The sequence below is a fragment of the Oncorhynchus masou genome, unplaced genomic scaffold (assembly GCF_036934945.1).
Source record: "Oncorhynchus masou masou isolate Uvic2021 unplaced genomic scaffold, UVic_Omas_1.1 unplaced_scaffold_560, whole genome shotgun sequence".
NCBI classification, from domain to species: Eukaryota; Metazoa; Chordata; class Actinopteri; order Salmoniformes; family Salmonidae; genus Oncorhynchus; species Oncorhynchus masou.
In genome coordinates, this window is record NW_027012018.1 from 408,830 (window position 1) to 425,961 (window position 17,132).

Sequence of the window (17,132 nt, forward strand, 5' to 3'; positions counted from 1 at the left end):
TGCCTTGTTCAGGGGCAGAATGGCAGTTTCTTTCCTTGTCAGCTCAGGGATTCGATCTTGCAACCTTTCGGTTACTGGCCCAACGCTCTAACCACTAGGCTACCTGATGCCCCTACACTCTAACCACTAGTCTACCTGCCGCCCCTACACTCTAACCACTAGGCTACCTGCCGCCCCTACACTCTAACCACTAGGCTACCTGCCGCCCCTACACTCTAACCACTAGGCTACCTGCCGCCCCTACACTCTAACCACTAGTCTACCTGCCGCCCCTACACTCTAACCACTAGGCTACCTGCCGCCCCTACACTCTAACCACTAGACTACCTGCCTCCACCTTGCATGGAAACAGCACTAAGACTTTTTCTTAAATGTTTTATGAGTCGGAGAACACATTGGGGTGATCTTAGACCATTCCTCCATACAGAATCCTCCCAGATGGCCAACTACAGGAAGGTAACATACAGATAAACACACAATAATAAAACAGAACTTGTCAAATCAGTGATATGTTCCTATGTGCTGAGAAAGAAACCTTGGGAAAGGTTTATTCACCTTCCCAATGTCAAGTGACTTTGTGTCATTTTTGTTACTGATTGACTTAGGATACCATCACATCTGTTAAAGTCTGGTGTCATTGACCCAAGGTAAGCATCATCTGAAAACCAGTTTAACCTATTGATGAGAAAATCCATGGGTTTACAATAAAATCGCGGTGTTGCTACCGCTTTCCTGCAGTCAGATGACCTAGTGGCCTCATGGGTGGAGTGTTAACATTTTTCATAATTAATAAACAGAATTACATTTTTTAAATCAGAAAATACAATGTTTGGTTTTGTTATATTTCAGTCTTCTGTGATGTATATACATTTTAGATTTGGGATGTAAATCAAATTGGAATATATTTCAACTCTATATCTGACAAGGTAAACATTTAAACCCATAACCATGTGTGTGATGTGTATACTTTTGTTTCAAAGTAGATTTGTTTAAGACCCAGAAACACTCTGTGTGGCCTGATTTAGCCCACTGCAGTACAAGGTTAATCATTAAAACAATACGGTATGAACAACAAGCAGTCGCCAGGACCAGTGACTCAAGTCTGAGGATCCATTCCAAATGGCACCTTATTCCCTTCATAGTGCACTACATTTGACTAGGGCCCATAGGGCTGTAGTGTGCACTACTTTTGACTAGGGCCCATAGGGCTGTGTAGTGCACTACTTTTGACTAGGGCCCATAGGGCTGTGTGGTGCACTACCTTTGACTAGGGCCCATAGGGCTGTGTGGTGCACTACCTTTGACTAGGGCCCATAGGGCTGTGTGGTGCACTACCTTTGACTAGGGCCCATAGGGCTGTGTGGTGCACTACCTTTGACTAGGGCCCATAGGGCTGTGTGGTGCACTACCTTTGACTAGGGCCCATAGGGCTGTGTGGTGCACTACCTTTGACTAGGGCCCATAGGGCTGTGTGGTGCACTACCTTTGACTAGGGCCCATAGGGCTGTGTGGTGCACTACCTTTGACTAGGGCCCATAGGGCTGTGTGGTGCACTACCTTTGACTAGGGCCCACCTGCTAGCTAGCCAGCTAGCCCCCGAATAGCAGCACTGTAGAAACTATTACACTCGACGGAACGACTTGATTAGTGTAGTGTCAACATCGCAGCCACTACCAGCTAGCCTACTCCAGCAGTACTGTTTCATTTCAATCATTTTAGTCAATAAGATTCTTGCTACGTAAGCTTAACTTTCTGAACATTCGAGACGTGTAGTCCACTTGTCATTCCAATCTCCTTTGCATTAGCGTAGCCTCTTCTGACCTTCTTGATCCAAATCAGTCAGGTTTCAAGACTAGTCATTCAACTGAGACTGCTCTTCTCTGTATCACGGAGGCGCTCCGCACTGCTAAAGCTAACTCTCTCTCCTCTGCTCTCATCCTTCTAGACCTATCGGCTGCCTTCGATACTGTGAACCATCAGATCCTCCTCTCCACCCTCTCCGAGTTGGGCATCTCCGGCGCGGCCCACGCTGGATTGCGTCCTACCTGACAGGTCGCCCATAGGGCCCAGACTGAATGTTAGTGCTCCTACCAGGTGGCGTGGCGAGAATCTGTCTCCTCGCCACGCGCTCTCACCACTGGTGTCCCCCAGGGCTCTGTTCTAGGCCCTCTCCTATTCTCGCTATACACCAAGTCACTTGGCTCTGTCATAACCTCACATGGTCTCTCCTATCATTGCTATGCAGACGACACACAATTAATCTTCTCCTTTCCCCCTTCTGATGACCAGGTGGCGAATCGCATCTCTGCATGTCTGGCAGACATATCAGTGTGGATGACGGATCACCACCTCAAGCTGAACCTCGGCAAGACGGAGCTGCTCTTCCTCCCGGGGAAGGACTGCCCGTTCCATGATCTCGCCATCACGGTTGACAACTCCATTGTGTCCTCCTCCCAGAGCGCTAAGAACCTTGGCGTGATCCTGGACAACACCCTGTCGTTCTCAACCAACATCATGGCCTGCCTCACACAGGAAGCGGCGCAGGTCCTAATCCAGGCACTTGTCATCTCCCGTCTGGATTACTGCAACTCGCTGTTGGCTGGGCTCCCTGCCTGTGCCATTAAACCCCTACAACTCATCCAGAACGCCGCAGCCCGTCTGGTGTTCAACCTTCCCAAGTTCTCTCACGTCACCCCGCTCCTCCGCTCTCTCCACTGGCTTCCAGTTGAAGCTCGCATCCGCTACAAGACCATGGTGCTTGCCTACGGAGCTGTGAGGGGAACGGCACCGCAGTACCTCCAGGCTCTGATCAGGCCCTACACCCAAGCAAGGGCACTGCGTTCATCCACCTCTGGCCTGCTCGCCTCCCTACCATTGAGGAAGTACAGTTCCCGCTCAGCCCAGTCAAAACTGTTCGCCCATAGGGCTGTGTGGTGCACTACCTTTGACTAGGGCCCATAGGGCTGTGTGGTGCACTACCTTTGACTAGGGCCCATAGGGCTGTGTGGTACACTACATTTGACTAGGGCCCATAGGGCTGTGTGGTGCACTACCTTTGACTAGGGCCCATAGGGCTGTGTGGTGCACTACCTTTGACTAGGGCCCATAGGGCTGTGTGGTGCACTACCTTTGACTAGGGCCCATAGGGCTGTGTGGTGCACTACCTTTGACTAGGGCCCATAGGGCTGTGTGGTGCACTACCTTTGACTAGGGCCCATAGGGCTGTGTCGTACACTACCTTTGAGCAGGGCCCATAGGGCTGTGTGGTGCATTAAGGGGAATAGGATGCCATCTGAGGAGGCAGACTGAATGTTATCCACCTGAACCCCACAGCACATCCTCTCACGACAGACTCAATAGACTCCTGAACCCCACAGCACATCCTCTCACGACAGACTCAATAGACTCCTGAACCCCACAGCACATCCTCTCACGACAGACTCAATAGACTCCTGAACCCGACAGCACATCCTCTCACGACAGACTCAATAGACTCCTGAACACCACAGCACATCCTCTCACGACAGACTCAATAGACTCCTGAACCCCACAGCACATCCTCTCATGACAGACTCAATAGACTCCTGAACCCGACAGCACATCCTCTCACGACAGACTCAATAGACACCTGAACACCACAGCACATCCTCTCACGACAGACTCAATAGACACCTGAACACCACAGCACATCCTCTCACGACAGACTCAGACTCTACCTTTGACTAGGGCCCATAGGGCTGTGTAGTACACTACCTTTGACTAGGGCCCATAGGGCTGTGTGATGCACTACCTTTGACTCAATAGACACCTGAACCCCACAGCACATCCTCTCATGACGGACTCAATAGACTCCTGAACCCCACAGCACATCCTCTCACGACAGACTCAATAGACTCCTGAACACCACAGCACATCCTCTCACGACAGACTCAATAGACTCCTGAACCCGACAGCACATCCTCTCACGACAGACTCAATAGACTCCTGAACCCGACAGCACATCCTCTCACGACAGACTCAATAGACTCCTGAACCCCACAGCACATCCTCTCACGACAGACTCAATAGACTCCTGAACCCCACAGCACATCCTCTCACGACAGACTCAATAGACTCCTGAACCCGACAGCACATCCTCTCACGACAGACTCAATAGACTCCTGAACACCACAGCACATCCTCTCACGACAGACTCAATAGACTTCTGAACACAGCACATCCTCTCACGACAGACTCAATAGACACCTGAACCCCACAGCACATCCTCTCACGACAGACTCAATAGACTCCTGAACACCACAGCACATCCTCTCACGACAGACTCAATAGACTCCTGAACCCCACAGCACATCCTCTCACGACAGACTCAATAGACTCCTGAACACCACAGCACATCCTCTCACGACAGACTCAATAGACTCCTGAACCCGACAGCACATCCTCTCACGACAGACTCAATAGACTCCTGAACCCGACAGCACATCCTCTCACGACAGACTCAATAGACTCCTGAACCCCACAGCACATCCTCTCACGACAGACTCAATAGACTCCTGAACCCCACAGCACATCCTCTCACGACAGACTCAATAGACTCCTGAACCCGACAGCACATCCTCTCACGACAGACTCAATAGACTCCTGAACACCACAGCACATCCTCTCACGACAGACTCAATAGACTTCTGAACACAGCACATCCTCTCACGACAGACTCAATAGACACCTGAACCCCACAGCACATCCTCTCACGACAGACTCAATAGACTCCTGAACACCACAGCACATCCTCTCACGACAGACTCAATAGACTCCTGAACCCGACAGCACATCCTCTCACGACAGACTCAATAGACTCCTGAACCCGACAGCACATCCTCTCACGACAGACTCAATAGACTCCTGAACCCCACAGCACATCCTCTCACGACAGACTCAATAGACTCCTGAACACCACAGCACATCCTCTCACGACAGACTCAATAGACTCCTGAACACCACAGCACATCCTCTCACGACAGACTCAATAGACTCCTGAACCCCACAGCACATCCTCTCACGACAGACTCAATAGACTCCTGAACCCCACAACACATCCTCTCACGACAGACTCAATAGACTCCTGAACCCCACAGCACATCCTCTCATGACAGACTCAATAGACACCTGAACACAGGACATCAGGGTTTCATTTTGTTACCGTGAATGTAAGAATGACAAACTAACAGAACGGTGTTTTAGTCACCCTCTAGTGGTAGATGGTGATAATGTCTCTGCATTCTCCCTCTGGTGTGTGTGTGTGTGTGTGTGTGTGTGTGTGTGTGTGTGTGTGTGTGTGTGTGTGTGTGTGTGTGTGTGTGTGTGTGTGTGTGTGTGTGTAGGCCTGCCAGGCTGTTAGGTTAATGGACTATAGAAACCTACTGAGAATCTCCCATACAGAGGGAGCTACAAATGAATATGATTCAAATGTTTTAGTACAAAAAAAGAAGGAAAAAAGCATTAAACCGTGTTAAACACACATCCATGTATGTTGTTCTCTCTCTGTTTGCAGGACTAGAAATAGGGTTCAATCTGGCCAATACAGACAGAGAATTCATTATATATCTTCAAACTATATATCCTTAGTGTCACGCCCTGGCCTTAGTTATCTGTGTTTTCTATTATATATCCTCAAACTATATATCCTTAGTGCCCTGGCCTTAGTTATCTGTGTTTTCTTTATTATTTTGGTTAGGCCAGGGTGTGACATTGGTGATTTATTGTGTTTTGTCTTGTCTAGGGGTTTATTAGATTTATGGGGTTGTGTTCAGTGTAGTTGTCTAGGTAAGTCTATGCCTGTTTCGGTTTTGCCACGTTTTCTTATGTTGTATTTGTATTGTGTTTACGTTTTTGTCTTTATTTAAGATGCTTAACAATAACCACGCTGCATTTTGGTCCTCCTCTCCTTCCCAGGAAGAAAACCGTTACACTGAGACTCAAATATATCCTTAGACTCAGATCCATCCACATGCTGGCTCAAACCTAACCCCATCTCCCCATCTCTAACCAAAACCCAACCTGACCCAACCTAACCTAACCCCATCTCCCCATCTCTAACCCCATCTCCCCATCTCTAACCCAACCCAACCCCATCTCTAACCCAACCTAACCCCATCTCTAACCCAACCTAACCCCATCTCCCCATCTCTAACCCAACCTAACCCCATCTCTAACCCAACCTAACCCCATCTCCCCATCTCTAACCCAAACCAACCCCATCCCTAACCCAACCTAACCCCATCTCTAACCCAACCTAACCCCATCTCTAACCCAACCTAACCCCATCTCTAACCCAACCCAACCCCATCCCTAACCCAACCTAACCCCATCTCTAACCCAACCTAACCCCATCTCTAACCCAACCTAACCCCATCTCTAACCCAACCTAACCCCATCTCTAACCCAACCTAACCCCATCTCTAACCCAACCCAACCCCATCTCTAACCCAACCTAACCCCATCCCTACCCCAACCCAACCCCATCCCTAACCCAACCTAACCACATCTCTAAACTAACCTAACCACATCTCTAACCCAAACTAACCCCATCTCCCCATCTCTAACCCAACCCAACCCCATCCCTAACCCAACCTCATCTCTAACCCAACCCCATCCCTAACCCAACCTAACCCCATCTCTAACCCAACCCAACCCCATCTCTAACCCAACCCCATCCCTAACCCAACCTAACCCCATCTCAAACCCAACCTAACCCCATCTCTAACCCAACCTAACCCCATCTCTAACCCAACCTAACCCCATCTCTAACCCAACCTAACCCCATCTCTAACCCAACCTAACCCCATCTCCCCATCTCTAACCCAACCTAACCCAACCTAACCCCATCTCTAACCCAACCTAACCCCATCTCTAACCCAACCTAACCCCATCTCTAACCCAACCTAACCCCATCTCTAACCCAACCTAACCCCATCTCTAAACCAACCTAACCCCATATCTAACCCAACCTAACCCCATCTCTAACCCAACCTAACCCCATCTCTAACCCAACCTAACCCCATCTCTAACCATACCTAACCCCATCTCTAACCGAACCCAACCCCATTTCTAACCCAACCTGACCCCATCTCTAACCCAACCTAACCCCATCTCTAACCCAACCCAACCCCATCTCTAACCCAACCTAACCCCATCTCTAACCCAACCTAACGCCATCTCTAACCCAACCCCATCTCTAACCCAACCTAACCCCATCTCTAACCCAACCCCATCTCTAACCCAACCCCATCTCTAACCCAACCCAACCCCATCTCTAACCCAACCCGACCCCATCTCTAACCCAACCTGACCCCATCTATAACCCAACCTGACCCCATCTATAACCCAACCTGACCCCATCTCTAACCCAACCTAACCCCATCTCTAACCCAACCTCACCCTATCTCTAACCTAACCTAACCCCATCTTTAACCTAACCTAACCCCATCTATAACCCAACCTAACCCCATTTTAACCCAACCTAACCCAACCTAACCCCATCTCTAACCCAACCTAACCCCATCTCTAACCCAACCTAACCCCATCTCTAACCCAACCTAACCCCATCTCTAACCCAACCTAACCCCATCTTTAACCCAACCTAACCCCATCTCTAACCCAACCTAACCCCATCTTTAACCCAAACTAACCCCATCTTTAACCCAACCTAACCCAACCCAACCTAACCCCATCTCTAACCCAACCTAACCCCATCTTTAACCCAACCTAACCCCATCTTTAACCAACCTAACCCCATCTCTAACCCCACCTAACCCCATCTCTAACCCAACCTAACCCCATCTTTAACCCAACCCAACCTAACCCAACCTAACCCCATCCCTAACCAAACCTAACCCCATCTCTAACCCAACCTAACCCCATCTTTAACCCAACCTAACCCCATCTCTAACCCAACCTAACCCCATCTCTAACCCAACCTAACCCCATCTCTAACCCAACCTAATCCCATCTTTAACCCAACCTAATCCCATCTTTAACCCAACCTAACCCCATCTCTAACCCAACCTAACCCCATCTCTAACCCAACCTAACCCCATCTCTAACCCAACCTAACCCCATCCCTAACCCAACCTAATCCCATCTCTAACCCAACCTAACCCCATCCCTAACCCAACCTAACCCCATCTCTAACCCAACCTAACCACATCTCTAACCCAACCTAACCCCATCTCTAACCCAACCTAACCCCATCTTTAACCCAACCTAACCCCATCTCTAACCCAACCCCATCTCTAACCCAACCCCATCTCTAACCCAACCTAACCCCATCTTTAACCTAACCTAACCCCATCTCTAACCCAACCTAACCCCATTTTTTAATCCAACCTAACCCCATCTCTAACCTAACTTTAACCTAACCCCATCTCTAATCCAACCTAAACCCATCTCTAACCCAACCTAACCCCATCTCTAACCCACCCTAACCCCATCACTAACCCAACCTAACCCCATCTCTAACCCAACCTAACCCCATCTCTAACCCAACCTAACCCCATCTTTAACCCAACCTAACCCCATCTCTAACCCAACCTAACCCCATCTTTAACCCAAACTAAACCCATCTTTAACCCAACCTAACCCAACCCAACCTAACCCCATCTCTAACCGAACCTAACCCCATCTTTAACCCAACCTAACCCCATCTCTAACCCCACCTAACCCCATCTCTAACCCAACCTAACCCCATCTTTAACCCAACCCAACCTAACCCAACCTAACCCCATCCCTAACCAAACCTAACCCCATCTCTAACCCAACCTAACCCCATCTTTAACCCAACCTAACCCCATCTCTAACCGAACCTAACCCCATCTCTAACCCAACCTAATCCCATCTCTAACCCAACCTAACCCCATCTTTAACCCAACCTAACCCCATCTCTAACCCGACCTAACCCCATCTCTAACCCAACCTAACCCCATCTTTAACCCAACCTAACCCCATCTCTAACCCAACCTAACCCCATCTCTAACCCAACCTAACCCCATCTCTAACCCAATCTCTAACCCAACCTAACCCCATCTCTAACCCAACCTAACCCCATCCCTAACCCAACCTAACCCCATCTCCCCATCTCTAACCCAACCCAACCCCATCTCTAACCCAACCCAACCCCATCCCTAACCCAACCTAACCCCATCTCAAACCCAACCTAACACCATCTCTAACCCAACCTAACCCCATCTCTAACCCAACCTAACCCCATCTCCCCATCTCTAACCCAACCCAACCCCATCCCTAACCCAACCTAACCCCATCTCTAACCCAACCTAACCCCATCTCTAACCCAACCTAACCCCATCTCCCCATCTCTAACCCAACCTATCCCCATCTCCCCATCTCTAACCCAACCTAACCCAACCTAACCCCATCTCTAACCCAACCTAACCCCATCTCTAACCCAACCTAACCCCATCTCTAACCCAACCTAACCCCATCTCTAACCCAGCCTAACCCCATCTCTAACCCAACCTAACCCCATCTTAAACCCAACCTAACCCCATCTCTAACCCAACCTAACCCCATCTCTAACCCAACCTAACCCCATCTCTAACCCAACCCAACCCCATCTCTAACCCAACCTGACCCCATCTCTAACCCAACCTAACCCCATCTCTAACCCAACCCAACCCCATCTCTAACCCAACCTAACCCCATCTCTAACCCAACCTAACCCCATCTCTAACCCAACCTAACCCCATCTCTAACCCAACCTAACCCCATCTCTAACCCAACCTAACCCCATCTCTAACCCAACCTAACCCCATCTCTAACCCAACCCCATCTCTAACCTAACCCCATCTCTAACCCAACCCCATCTCTAACCCAACCTAACCCCATCTCCCCATCTCTAACCCAACCCAACCCCATCTCTAACCCAACCCAACCCCATCCCTAACCCAACCTAACCCCATCTCAAACCCAACCTAACACCATCTCTAACCCAACCTAACCCCATCTCTAACCCAACCTAACCCCATCTCCCCATCTCTAACCCAACCCAACCCCATCCCTAACCCAACCTAACCCCATCTCTAACCCAACCTAACCCCATCTCTAACCCAACCTAACCCCATCTCCCCATCTCTAACCCAACCTATCCCCATCTCCCCATCTCTAACCCAACCTAACCCAACCTAACCCCATCTCTAACCCAACCTAACCCCATCTCTAACCCAACCTAACCCCATCTCTAACCCAACCTAACCCCATCTCTAACCCAGCCTAACCCCATCTCTAACCCAACCTAACCCCATCTTAAACCCAACCTAACCCCATCTCTAACCCAACCTAACCCCATCTCTAACCCAACCTAACCCCATCTCTAACCCAACCCAACCCCATCTCTAACCCAACCTGACCCCATCTCTAACCCAACCTAACCCCATCTCTAACCCAACCCAACCCCATCTCTAACCCAACCTAACCCCATCTCTAACCCAACCTAACCCCATCTCTAACCCAACCTAACCCCATCTCTAACCCAACCTAACCCCATCTCTAACCCAACCCCATCTCTAACCCAACCCAACCCCATCTCTAACCCAACCCGACCCCATCTCTAACCCAACCTGACCCCATCTCTAACCCAACCTGACCCCATCTCTAACCCAACCTAACCCCATCTCTAACCCAACCCCATCTCTAACCCAACCTAACCCCATCTCTAACCCAACCTAACCCCATCTCTAACCCAACCCCATCTCTAACCCAACCCAACCCCATCTCTAACCCAACCTAACCCCATCTCTAACCCAACCTCACCCTATCTCTAACCCAACCTAACCCTATCTCTAACCCAACCTAACCCCATCTTTAACCTAACCTAACCCCATCTATAACCCAACCTAACCCCATTTTAACCCAACCTAACCCAACCTAACCCCATCTCTAACCTAACTTTAACCTTACCCCATCTCTAACCCAACCTAACCCTATCTCTAACCCAACCTAACCCCATCTCTAACCCAACCTAACCCCATCTCTAACCCAACCTAACCCCATCTTTAACCCAACCTAACCCCATCTCTAACCCAACCTAACCCCATCTCTAACCCAACCTAACCCCATCTCTAACCCAACCTAACCCCATCTCTAACCCAACCTAACCCCATCTCTAACCCAACCTAACCCCATCCCTAACCCAACCTAACCCCATCTCTAACCCAACCTAACCCCATCCCTAACCCAACCTAACCCCATCTCTAACCCAACCTAACCACATCTCTAACCCAACCTAACCCCATCTCTAACCCAACCTAACCCCATCTTTAACCCAACCTAACCCCATCTCTAACCCAACCCCATCTCTAACCCAACCCCATCTCTAACCCAACCTAACCCCATCTCTAACCCAACCTAACCCCATCTTTAACCTAACCTAACCCCATCTCTAACCCAACCTAACCCCATTTTTAATCCAACCTAACCCCATCTCTAACCTAACTTTAACCTAACCCCATCTCTAATCCAACCTAAACCCATCTCTAACCCAACCTAACCCCATCTTTAACCCAACCTAACCCCATCTCTAACCCAACCTAACCCCATCTTTAACCCAAACTAACCCCATCTTTAACCCAACCTAACCCAACCCAACCTAACCCCATCTCTAACCGAACCTAACCCCATCTTTAACCCAACCTAACCCCATCTTTAACCCAACTAACCCCATCTCTAACCCCACCTAACCCCATCTCTAACCCAACCTAACCCCATCTTTAACCCAACCCAACCTAACCCAACCTAACCCCATCCCTAACCAAACCTAACCCCATCTTTAACCCAACCTAACCCCATCTTTAACCCAACCTAACCCCATCTCTAACCCAACCTAACCCCATCTCTAACCCAACCTAACCCCATCTCTACCCCAACCTAATCCCATCTTTAACCCAACCTAACCCCATCTCTAACCCGACCTAACCCCATCTCTAACCCAACCTAACCCCATCTTTAACCCAACCTAACCCCATCTCTAACCCAACCTAACCCCATCTCTAACCCAACCTAACCCCATCCCTAACCCAACCTAACCCCATCTCTAACCCAACCTAACCCCATCCCTAACCCAACCTAACCCCATCTCTAACCCAACCTAACCACATCTCTAACCCAACCCAACCCCATCCCTAACCCAACCCAACCCCATCCCTAACCCAACCTAACCACATCTCTAAACCAACCTAACCACATCTCTAACCCAACCTAACCCCATCTCTAACCCAACCCAACCCCATCCCTAACCCAACCTAACCCCATCTCAAACCCAACCTAACACCATCTCTAACCCAACCTAACCCCATCTCTAACCCAACCTAACCCCATCTCCCCATCTCTAACCCAACCCCATCCCTAACCCAACCTAACCCCATCTCTAACCCAACCTAACCCCATCTCTAACCCAACCTAACCCCATCTCCCCATCTCTAACCCAACCTAACCCCATCTCCCCATCTCTAACCCAACCTAACCCAATCTCTAACCCAACCTAACCCCATCTCTAACCCAACCTAACCCCAACTCTAACCGAACCTAACCCCATCTCTAACCCAGCCTAACCCCATCTCTAACCCACCCTAACCCCATCTCTAACCCAACCTAACCCCATCTCTAACCCAACCTAACCCCATCTCTAACCCAACCCAACCCCATCTCTAACCCAACCCGACCTCATCTCTAACCCAACCTAACCCCATCTCTAACCCAACCCAACCCCATCTCTAACCCAACCTAACCCCATCTCTAACCCAACCTAACCCCATCTCTAACCCAACCCCATCTCTAACCCAACCTAACCCCATCTCTAACCCAACCTGACCCCATCTCTAACCCAACCTAACCCCATCTCTAACCCAACCTAACCACATCTCTAACCCAACCTAACCCCATCTCTAACCCAACCTAACCCCATCTTTAACCCAACCTAACCCCATCTCTAACCCAACCCCATCTCTAACCCAACCCCATCTCTAACCCAACCTAACCCCATCTCTAACCCAACCTAACCCCATCTTTAACCTAACCTAACCCCATTTCTAACCCAACCTAACCCCATTTTTAATCCAACCTAACCCCATCTCTAACCTAACTTTAACCTAACCCCATCTCTAATCCAACCTAAACCCATCTCTAACCCAACCTAACCCCATCTTTAACCCAACCTAACCCCATCTCTAACCCAACCTAACCCCATCTCTAACCCAACCTAACCCCATCTTTAACCCAACCTAACCCCATCTCTAACCCAACCTAACCCCATCTTTAACCCAAACTAACCCCATCTCTAACCCCACCTAACCCCATCTCTAACCCAACCTAACCCCATCTTTAACCCAACCCAACCTAACCCAACCTAACCCCATCCCTAACCAAACCTAACCCCATCTCTAACCCAACCTAACCCCATCTTTAACCCAACTTAACCCCATCTCTAACCCAACCTAACCCCATCTCTAACCCAACCTAACCCCATCTCTACCCCAACCTAATCCCATCTTTAACCCAACCTAACCCCATCTCTAACCCGACCTAACCCCATCTCTAACCCAACCTAACCCCATCTTTAACCCAACCTAACCCCATCTCTAACCCAACCTAACCCCATCTCTAACCCAACCTAACCCCATCTATAACCCAACCTGACCCCATCTCTAACCCAACCTAACCCCATCTCTAACCCAACCCCATCTCTAACCCAACCTAACCCCATCTCTAACCCAACCTAACCCCATCTCTAACCCAACCCCATCTCTAACCCAACCCGACCCCATCTCTAACCCAACCTGACCCCATCTCTAACCCAACCTGACCCCATCTCTAACCCAACCTGACCCCATCTCTAACCCAACCTGACCCCATCTCTAACCCAACCTAACCCCATCTCTAACCCAGCCTAACCCCATCTCTAACCCAGCCTAACCCCATCTCTAACCCACCCTAACCCCATCTCTAACCCAACCTAACCCCATCTCTAACCCAACCTGACCCCATCTCTAACCCAACCTAACCCCATCTCTAACCCAACCCAACCCCATCTGTGACGTAGAAGTCCGTCACTGGCCGCGGGCAGCATTTGGTTCTTTAACGCACACACATTCATCACTCCTCCCTGCACCATTATAAGATAAGTTAACAATGTGGGTCGACACACAAATTAACTTCTGTCTTGGTGCATACATTTCACACTTGTCAATGCTCATATTTGAGAGATACAATAATTATTATACTTATCAATGTTGTGGATGAGCGCATTGTTTGTTTGTTCTGTTCCTCTCTCTCCATCTCTGTAGCTTCCGGGTATGCTGGAAAAGGACCCGAGCTAAGGGAATTGGGTTGGCTTTATAGTGCCTGTCCCAAATGGCTCATTAATGCATATGGGCATATTGAAAGATATTGTCAGTAGTGATGTAATGTTGTAAATGTTATGTTGTGATATTGTTTAAAACCGTATTGCAATGTATATCCTTTAGTATGTTTAGTTCATGGAAAATGTAGGTTTCTATTGTTAATTGATTAATTAATTAGGGTTAATTGTTCTGAGGGGAGGGGCTAGCCCTACAAAAGGAGCCTCTCCTCCAGTCTCTAAAAAGGCAGTTTGGATTGAGCTGTGGATGGGGCAGCATTGTTTTTAAGCTGTCCCATAAGGTAGACGTTGATGGCAGTACTGTTGTTTTTTTGTTCCGGAATCACTTGTAAATAAACACCTTTGCACAGAAGAACTTTTGCGGTTCCGCCATCTTTTTATTTTGATAGAGGTTAGGTTATCCAGTTTAGCCTTCTGGCCTACTCTACGTGACATATGGTGGCAGTGGTGGGATGGCGTACCGCAAATCAGTGAATTCCAACAAGAGAGGTAAAGGAATGCGTACAGGATTGCGTTCTCAGCAACAGCATCAACTGTCAGAAAAGGTACCTGAAGTTGAACCGGGGTGGAATACCATGGAATCGTCTGGTGAAGAAGAGGTCAAGTATGAGAAGCTAGGAGCCCGACCGCGGGGCCAAAGACAACCAGAACTGGGTGAGCTGCTGACTGAAGGAGCAGTTGGGGGACCAGAACCACACCCAACCATGGTAACCCTTTTTCAGCAACTTTTCACCTGCCTTGTGTGGAGGGACGAAGACCTCAAGCAGGAGTTACGTGGCCTACGCCAATCTATCCTCACAGCTCCCCACCAGGCGGAACTCGTCAGTGAGAGCCCAAGATTGGGTCTTCCAACACCAGGACGACAAAGGCTCGATGCAGCAGGGACTTCAACTCCACAGCAGGCACCCCAAGCAGTAATGAGGCCAGCACCAGGAGACCAGTCCAGCAGTGTTAACGTCCATCTTCCAGCATTCCTGAGGAAGGAGCCAAAGATGCCCTCATACCAGCAGGGGAGGACATTGAAAACTACCTGCTGAGGTTTGAGCGCATGGCTAAGACGTGGCAGTGGCCTGAGGTAGAGTGGGCCTGCAGGCTTGTCCCATTGCTCACGGGCAAGGCCTTAGAGGCTTACACAGCAATGGATGAGGGGCTGTCCAATGTCTACAAGGGCTTGAAGGAAGCGCTGCTGGTGAAGTTTGACATCTCACCGGAAACCTACCGTCAACGCTTCAGAGCTGCATCAACGCCATCGGGTGAGTCGCCGACAGAGACGTACCACCGCCTCAAGGGTCTCTACCGACGATGGGTTCGACCGGGGAGAAGACACAGGACGAAATCGGGAGGTCATCATCCTCGAGCAACTTCTACAGGTTCTACCACACGACATTCGAACCTGGGTCCGAGAGCACGAGCCCAAGGACGGGCTTATGGCGGCCAAGCTTGCACTGCAGTATCTTAATGCACGTAAAGGGGGCCCACCACAACCTGCAGCACCCGCTCCAAGGAGTCTCAGAGACACAAGGGACATCAGAAACGCCAGAGATGGTGGAGGTAACTCTAACCCAACCTAACCCCATCTCTAACCCAACCTAACCCCATCTCTAACCCAACCCCATCTCTAACCCAACCTAACCCCATCTCTAACCCAACCTGACCCCATCTCTAACCCAACCTGACCCCATCTATAACCCAACCTGACCCCATCTCTAACCCAACCTAACCCCATCTCTAACCCAACCCCATCTCTAACCCAACCTAACCCCATCTCTAACCCAACCTAACCCCATCTCTAACCCAACCCCATCTCTAACCCAACCCAACCCCATCTCTAACCCAACCTGACCCCATCTCTAACCCAACCTGACCCCATCTCTAACCCAACCTGACCCCATCTCTAACCCAACCTAACCCCATCCCTAACCCAACCTAACCCCATCTCTAACCCAACCTAACCCCATCCCTAACCCAACCTAACCCCATCTCTAACCCAACCTAACCCCATCTCTAACCCAACCCCATCTCTAACCCAACCCCATCTCTAACCCAACCTAACCCCATCTCTAACCCAACCTAACCCCATCTTTAACCTAACCTAACCCCATTTCTAACCCAACCTAACCCCATTTTTAATCCAACCTAACCCCATCTCTAACCTAACTTTAACCTAACCCCATCTCTAATCCAACCTAAACCCATCTCTAACCCAACCTAACCCCATCTTTAACCCAACCTAACCCCATCTCTAACCCAACCTAACCCCATCTTTAACCCAACCTAACCCCATCTTTAACCCAACCTAACCCCATCTCTAACCCAAACTAACCCCATCTTTAACCCAAACTAACCCCATCTTTAACCCAACCTAACCCAACCCAACCTAACCCCATCTCTAACCGAACCTAACCCCATCTTTAACCCAACCTAACCCCATCTTTAACCCAACTAACCCCATCTCTGACTCCACCTAACCCCATCTCTAACCCAACCTAACCCCATCTTTAACCCAACCCAACCTAACCCAACCTAACCCCATCCCTAACCAAACCTAACCCCATCTCTAACCCAACCTAACCCCATCTTTAACCCAACCTAACCCCATCTCTAACCCAACCTAACCCCATCTCTAACCCAACCTAACCCCATCTCTACCCCGACCTAACCCCATCTCTACCCCGACCTAACCCCATCTCTACCCCGACCTAACCCC

At 49.6% G+C, this 17,132-nt stretch overlaps 1 protein-coding gene across 2 annotated transcripts in view; it reads right to left on the bottom strand.

Annotated features, from left to right (window-relative positions):
- Positions 1–17,132, bottom strand: part of LOC135536124 (NACHT, LRR and PYD domains-containing protein 3-like) — a 144,744-nt gene that overhangs the window by 96,938 nt on the left and 30,674 nt on the right. The gene's annotated exons all lie outside the window — the stretch shown is intronic.